The 8,760-nt window shown below is 36.1% G+C and overlaps 1 pseudogene; it reads right to left on the bottom strand.

The window, feature by feature from the left end:
* Positions 1-7,815: 7,815 nt before the first annotated feature.
* On the bottom strand, positions 7,816-8,280 carry LOC141489508 (cofilin-2 pseudogene; annotated as a pseudogene).
* Positions 8,281-8,760: the final 480 nt, after the last annotated feature.

Here is an 8,760-nt window from a genome sequence, read left to right as displayed (position 1 = left end):
AAACCAAGACAGCAGAGGATTACAAACATAATCCCAGAAAATAGAAAGTACCAAGAAAGGTAGTCAATAATGTCCAATGATCATAAGAAGTCAAAAGAATGAGGATAAAAAAAAGACCATTAAATTTAACAATTAAAAGACTTTTGACAACTTTAGAGCAGGGGCTATATAAGGCCCATGAAATCATTTGGTCTGGCACTGCCATGGCAACTACATATTGGACTGGAAATACAATAAATCTAGAAGCTTTTTAGGGTCATTTTATTAATGTTTGACCAAATATAGCCTGTGAATGATTGGCCCTTGGCAGAAGAAAAAAGGATCCTCACCCCTGCTTTAGAGAAATAGAAAATAAGGCAAGTGATAAGGTATGAAACCAGACTTTTCAAAGAGTTTGGCTAAGAAATGGATAAAAGTATGGCTCTTTTTTTAATATAGTCATGTCTGCCAAGGTTTGTTAAAAAGTGGAGATGTTTTCATGTGCATAAGGAGAATAGAATGTACCTCTAAGTAGGGACAGATTGAAAATTAATAAAGGAAGATTAAGGGAACAATCTGCTAGAAAAGATATGAAGTCAGGATTAAGGATCTTGTCAAGGTCCCCATTTTTTCAGAGAGATGAAATTCATAAAAAGCCTCTATTTTCTCAAGTAAAATCAGACATGAGAGCCCTGGAAAGTTTGAAGAGACAAGGTAAAATACTGAACAGATTCTTCAGAGAATAAGATGGAGAATCAATTAAGGGAGAGTGAAAGGATTTCCTTGTTGTAGAAAGAGTCTAATTAAATTTGAAAAACACAAATTTATAGTATGTCATAATCAACATTAGTAACCAAACTGGTAACTGAGTAAAAAAGTTCTGATGAAGATTAGGATTTTTGTGTGATGGAGCAACTTAGAATCATCAGTATTCCTAGTGCAGTCCAATCTACTCTCTTCTCTAATTCAGTTTTGAACCCATGTCATTGTTCATCTACAGTTTATGATCAAAATATATGTACAAATGGACCTTTGCCTGCCTAATTATAGACTACAATCTAGAAAGAGACATTCTTAATTCATTCCTCAATTCCACATTACCACAGGAAAAATTGTCTCCAGTAGAAAGGGCATGAGTGAGGCCCAGTTGGACCTTAACTGACCAGGTAAGCAAAAACAGTGTCAGGTTCTACTTTAGAGGCAATTAGAATAGCTTTGGATGAAGCACCAAATCTGGAGTCAGAAAGACTCATTTTCCCAAGTTCAAATCTGGCTTCAAATAGTAACTGTGTGTTGAACAAGTTATTTAATCATGTTTACCTCAGTTTCCACAAATGAAGTAGAAAAGGAAATGGCAAATCATTCCAGTATCTTTGCCCAAAAAACTCCAAAGGAGATCACAAAGAGTTGAACACTACTGAAAATGACAGAATGACAACAAAAATGTATGTCACTATTGACCCACAAAGGCTAGGTACAAAGCAATATTAATCATTGCATTTTAAACTAGAATTAATGGCAGGTCCAAGGCAGGGATTCTTGGTGCTATGCACTGTTGTAAATAGCCAGAGAAGTCTGGTCCCACTCTCCTGGGACTGTCTTTGATTAAACAATCCTGATAGCTAAACTGCCTAGGTTTGGTTAGAATTGGGTGCTGAAACTCCTCAAAAAGGCTGCTGATGTGGCAAAGGTATAATTCCATATTCCTCATACTGAGTAAACCTCCTGATTAATTTTTTAAATAATATTAATAGTAATATTATTAACTAGTTTTTATATAGCATTTTAAAATTTGCAAAGTCCTTTATAATTATTGTCTCATTTGATCTTTATATCTCTGAGAGACAGCTATTATTATAATCCTGATTTTACAGTTGAAGAAACTAAGGCAGACAATGGTTAAGTGATTGCCTAGTTTGATACAGCTAACAAATAACTGAGTTCATATCTGAAGACCCAAAGCTTCCTGTTTCCAGGTCCTCTGCTGGACACACCTCCTCACTTTTGCTTCTCATCCATCTTCTCTAGTCCCATTGCCTCACTTGAAAAAAGTCAACAGACAAAAAAGACCCTTTATTTGAAAAACTTATTTAAATCTGGACCCCCAGGGACTCTATACCTTCAACTAAAGGGTATGTCCCACTGCTCCTGAGTCACCACCTGCCATTCTGTTCTGCAAGACAGTAGAGGTGATGGAGGTCAAGCAATATTTCTCCCTGAATGAATGAAACCTCCAATGCTGGGAAGGATATAAATATCAGTAAGTCATTCTCATCCATGACACTAGAATTGTTGAGTATTTGTAAACAGCTACAAACTTGGGGGAAGAAGGAGGTATATCTCCCCAAACAAAGACAAAATTCAAGTAATGAGTTCTAAGATTTTTGAAGGCATTTATAATGGAAGTGTCGGGTTTTTTTTAATGTCTTAACCTCCACTGTACAAGAGACTTTCACCATATATCATGTCATGGCAATTTAGTTTTCAACCCTTCCTTCCCCCTGATCCTCATCCCCCCTGCCCTCAATCTGACCCTTAGTTAAACTGGCATTACTTACCTTAATTTCCTAACATAAATCTCCATTCCTGACAGATCTCCCTCCTTTCTCAAAAAAATACCACATTCAGCCCCATATTTATGATTTCCCTTTTTTGGGGTTCTCACCTTCAAGTGCCTTTTCTTCTTTCCACAACATCCTTCAAAGCCCAGCTTGCCTCCCACCTCTCAGTAATCTGATGATTCCTGTCCTTGATCTTCTTTTGAGAGCTCTCTCTCTGTCTCTGTCTCTGTCTCTCTCTTTCTGACCTTATTTCTTAAATACTAGTTTACATTTTGCATTATACTTTCACAGGGGCATGTAATCTCTAGTTCTCTAAACCTTATGTAACTAGATTGCAAATTCCTTGAAGATATCAACACTATTTGATGGTCCCCTAATTATAGAATTTTAGAGTTAAAAAGAAACCTTAAGGGCATTTACTCCAATTCCTTAATTTAAAATACAGAGAAACCAGACCTAAAGGGAGGTGAAGTCACCTCCCCACAAAGTCATAGAAGCAATATGTGAGACAACCAGAACTAGACTTTCCAGTTTTCTGAATCATAGACCATTCCTCTTTCTACTGAGTCTGTGCAGAACTCAATAAATAACTTCTGATTTATGAGGTGAGATTAAGGATAATCCATTGAGGAAGAATTAAAATCTTATTGATCTACAAGCTAAATGTTTCATTTGGTCCTGTAGATTGCTAGAGGGCTTCCTAATCTTTGGAGTAAAAGGATGACAGATGGTGGAATGAAAAGGTCACAAGTGTGAGGAGGATGGATGGATGGGTGATTGAATGAAAAAATATTTTTTATTAAGCACTTACTACCTTTTTTCAAAATTCTCATCCCAGAAATCTCATAAAAGGGAAATTTCTTAAATGCAATTCAATCTGGTCTTTTCCTCCATTGAGTTTTGAGTCTAGATCCAGTTACAGTATGTGTATGTATATGTGCATATGTGTATTCATATTACAGGTGTCCATATATACATGTGTGTTATATAATATATACATGTGTGGACATGCATGATTCATTTAATAAATTTACATTTTCCAGATTCAAAATAAATTGTCTATGCATGTGTATAATACACATAGATTTATGTATATATGTCTATATATTAACAGGTTAATTGTATACCATAGTCTGGACAAGAGGTATTCTTCATACATTTTTCAGGAAAGGCTATCAAAGATAAAATCATATCCCACAAGACTAACTAGAAACAAATCCACAAGATAAGTCAGAAACACTGAAATAACACTGGAGAAATCAAATACTCAGCATATGTACTTAGTGCTATCTTTCCCCCACCCTCCCTACTAGATTTATTCCTCCTAATAGGCCCTGTGCTTACTCTTCTGTACTCTTTTCATGGCACTACACTCAGCTCTCTTCCTACCTGATGGCTCTTTCTCAGTGTCCTTGGCTGATTCATCAGTCATGCTTTGTCCCCTAACTATGGGTCTTCCACAAGGTTCAGCTGTGGCCTCATTTCTCTCTCTCTCTCTCTCTCTGTCTCTCTCTCTGTCTCTCTCTGCATACTCCCATTCAGTGATTCTATCACCTCCCAAGGGCTTAATTATCATCTCTATGAAAATGACTCATCAGTCTATAGCTCCAGCCAAGACCACTCCTTTGAATTCAGTCTCCTGTCACTGAGTGGGCATTTGGAACTAGGATATCACAGAGGCATCTCAAATTCAACATATCCAAAATAGAATTTATATTATACTCCACACTCACTCCTTCTGCAAACATCCTTATTTCTAAGGAAGGCATTATCAAGCTTCCAGACCCTCAATTTGTGATTTCAGAGTTATCCACAATGTTTTATTCCCAGAACCAATTAGCTGTCAAAGCATTTTTTTTAATTCCACTTGCATACAACCCCTTCTCTCCATTCACACAGTCACCATCTTAGTTCTTAGTTCAGAATCTTATCAGCTCTTAGTTAGATTATTACAATTAATCTCCCTGCCTCAGGGAGTACTCCCAATAGAGTACACTAATCCAATTCAATTCCTCACACAGTCACCAAAGTGATTTTCTTAAACAAAGACTTAATCTTATCACTCCTATTCTGTTATCACCTCTTATTCCCTCTAGGATCAAATATCACCTCTTCAATTTACTTTTTAAAGACCTTCAGAACATGACCCCAAACAATCTTTCAAACATCACTGTATACATTGCTTCCCCTCTCTCACTCCCCTTAAGGTAAACTGACTTTTTTTTCTGTTCCTCATGCCCAACATGACATCTCTTGATTCTGCTTCTGCTTTAGCCATCACCTATCATATACTTCCTACCTGTACCTCATAGAATCCTTTTCTTTCTTCAGGATGTAGTTCCAGTAGCTTCTACATAAAACTCTCTTAATCTCAACTGCTAATGCCCTCCCTTCCTAACTCCCTAGAATTCTACTACATTATGCTTATTTGTGTTTATTGTTTCATTTTTATTCTGGACAGCATATGTATATGTATTGTTACAGATGTATATGTGTATATAAATATGGATATTTGCGGAATAAACTATTATAACATAAGCTCCTTAAGAGTAGGGGTGATTTGGGGGCAGCTAGGTGGCACAGTGAATAGACCACCAGCCCTGGAGTCAGGAGTACCTGAGTTCAAATCCGACCTCAGACATTTAATAATTACCTAGCTGTGTGGCCTTGGGCAAGCCACTTAACCCCATTCGCCTTGCAAAAAAAAAAAAAAAAGGATAATTTTATTCTTTGGTTTTACATTACCAGTACCCAGTACATAGTATACTCAAAACTGAAAAGAATCTCATTGAGAGTCTCAAGAACTTTTACCACAAGCAACAAGTTTCTCTAATTGCAATTTAGGACTAGATACAGTTATTTTTTTATTCTCATGAAGTTGCAACAGGCAATAAAAGTTTACCGGGATTCCAACACACACAGGAGATTTCACTTAACATCCTTCCCTTGTTTCTCTTTTCCTCTTCTTCTTCCTGAGCTTAGACTTCTCCTGGTGCAAATCTCAATCATTAGAAATTAATTTTATATTATAGACAAATAAATACTCAATATTTATACTGTAATTACTCAGTAAACCAGTTTCATTGTTAAGCAACTCTAGAACCCATATAATCTCTTTTCCTAGGACTGAGAGTTTACATAGAGTTTACAGATAAAGGGGATTCTATAAGGTCTTTCTTTGAACCTTTTTCTGACAGTGTTTATTTTTTTTTCATAATTTTTCCAATCCTAAGTGAATGTCATCACTGGCAAGATTTTTCACAAGCTTTTGCAGTTTATATACCTGAGAGTTCTCAGGAAGAGCCAGACTTGCTCCACCAGCTCCCTTAAAAAAGTTTTTCTTTTTGTAGGAAAGAAAAAGACTGTTTTTAAAATTCGAATTTAACATAATTTATTACAAAAATGGATAGGAGTCTTATAGTTTATAAACCAATTTCCAGTTTAAAGAAACACACCAATTTAAGCAGCTATTCTTATATTGATAAGTCCTTTAATTTGCAAGACTCATTTAATATCTAACTATATGTCCCAAATTCAATTAGTTTTTGTTTGTTTCCTGACTCACACTACTCTTTTCTATTTTTTGTGAACCAGAAAAGGCTATAGGCAGGCGATTTTTAAGTGTCAGATCTATTTGTTTTTCCTCTTAAACTTCACTGAGCTGCCTCCAAATTCAGAGAGATAACCATCTCTAGCTGTAAAACAATAAATCTTCATTCTAGGGGCCATAAATTGGAAATGTTCTTAGTATCTTAAAACAAATTCTTAAGAAATGTTAATCCAATTACTTTCTGGCATTTCTTTCAACATTTACAAAAACATTCCAACTATAATGCAGATCTGAGGGGAAGAGATTACTTCTCCTTTTTTTTTCTCTTTATCTGTCCTTCCACATTCCAGAACCAGACTTCAGTAAAGGGAGAGAAAGAATCTTCTGAAAACTTATAGAGGTTCTCATTAGTTAACAAGTCATAAAAAGATTTGCTAGCAAAATTTTCCATTCTAAACTTTATGCTCACAATTATGGATTCTGAGACCATACACGCATAGAAAAACATAAACAGATAGAAAGCTGTGAGATATGGCTTCAATATTAAAAGCTACTTCTACTTGCCTGCCTTTCTGGATGTCTCCAGAGGGACCAATGTTGTCTATCACACAAAAACATACAAAAACAGCCTAAGGCAGTATTATCATTATTATACTTTCAAAATTGTACTAATTCTTGTTTCTTACATAATTTAATATAACATTTACTTTATCAATCACATCCCAAATAATCTTCACTTCACTGAATTTTTCCTCTTCTGCCTCCCTCCTGTCCCAGTGATGCATATAACCAGAAAGAAGTAGAGGATGGAAAGGGAGAGAGAGAGAAAGGAAGGGAAAGAGAGAGAGAGAGAGAGAGAGAGAGAGAGAGAGAGAGAGAGAGAGAGAGAGAGAGAGAGAATTTAATAATCATCAGTATTTCTGAAAACCTTTATCAAACTAAAACCAAGATATCATATTTCAAGAAATCATAAAAGGAAAGACTTATTAATCTTTTCCTGAGAATGAAGTTTAGCTTCTGACTAATGGATCATACTTGCTTTTTTTTTAGGTTGTTTCTTTTTTTTGCAAGGCAATGGGGTTAAGTGGCTTGTCCAAGGCCACACAGAGAAGTAATTATTAAGTGTCTGAGGCCAGATTTAAACTCAGGTCCTCCTGACTCCAGGGTCGATGCTCTATCCATTGAGCCACCTAGCCGCCCCTGGATCATACTTTCAAGGGATTCCATAAACTATCCCTTTGCAGTTTTCTAAGCTATTCACATTGACTATCATATTCATATTAATTCTGCCAGGGATGCAAATAATGCCATTTGTTTTGGCTTAAAAAGGATGAGAAGTTCTACAGGTTCTACACATAACCACCATGATGAGACAGTCTAATGGCCATCACTGATAAGCTGTTTAAATTAATGAATCTCCTTTATGTTTCCTTCATAGGTACGGAAAGGGACAAATACCATTCCAATTGATGGAGCTGCAGAATGTAAAGTACTTTTGGCTTTTTTTTTTTTGGAAACTACTTTTGGATGACACTTCATTGTTTTGGGGTTTTTTTTTTAGGTTTTTGCAAGGCAAATGGGGTTAAGTGGCTTGCCCAAGGCCACACAGCTAGGTAATTATTAAGTGTCTGAGATCACATTTGAACCCAGGTACTCCTGACTCCAGGGCTGGTGCTCTATCCACTGCACCACCTAGCCACCCCTGGATGACACTTTAGTATCATTTTATAAAGGTCTTCCTTGAAGTGAACCTGTTACATTGGCTCACAGTTTCTCTCCAAGTATTGAATGATTGTTAATATCATCGAAACCATTAACTCATGTTTAATACCTCTAAATTTCTTTTTTAATGGCAGCTTTAGGACTACCATAAATCAGCTTACATTTTAAAGGTACACATTCAAGAGCCCAGAATATAAAAACTAGGTCTTTCGTAGACTCTTTTCTTATATGTGGCACTATATAAAGCATATCAACAATCACTCAGAGGCAACAACTTCACAAAAGATGTACATAGGTCCTCTACAGTATCACCAATGTCATCTACCAAGATTTTCTTTGCTTCCTCTAAAATAATTTGGTTTTTTATCACCACTTAAACAGAAGACAACTGCTTTCTTTTTTTAACTCCTATTATATAAAAGATTTCCTTACTTTCATGTCATTACAAACTTTTAAAAATTGTTTCATAATCTTATATTATTACAATAATTTTGTTATGAGAATAAACATAAACCCCCCTCCCCCCAAGAAGATGAGAAACCTCAAGAATAGTGAGAGAGAAAAAGAAAAATGTACTTCAATCTGTGTTCAGAATCCAATGGCTCTGTCTCTGGGGTGAGTTACCTTCTTTATCATAAGTCCACCAGAGAAGTTGCTTCAATAGTTTTTCCACAGTTGCTATTACAAGCTGTATTTCCCTCGACTCTATTCCTCCCACTCTCATTTATTCTATTCTCTCTCTGCTATCACCCTATCTCTGTCCAAAAGTGTGTTGTATCTGAGTACCCTCTCCCATAATCTTCCCTCTCTTCTTTTACCTATTCCCCCCTTCCTTTCCCCTCATTTCCCCTTAGCCCATCCCTTTCTTCTCATTTTTTCTCTAGGCTAAGATAGATTTCTCTACCCTATTAAGTGTGTATGTTATTTCCTCTCTAAGCCATTTCTGCT

Source organism: Macrotis lagotis, chromosome 5 (assembly GCF_037893015.1).
Source record: "Macrotis lagotis isolate mMagLag1 chromosome 5, bilby.v1.9.chrom.fasta, whole genome shotgun sequence".
In the NCBI taxonomy this organism is placed as follows: domain Eukaryota; kingdom Metazoa; phylum Chordata; class Mammalia; order Peramelemorphia; family Peramelidae; genus Macrotis; species Macrotis lagotis.
This window is presented reverse-complemented; position numbering and strand designations above follow the sequence as displayed.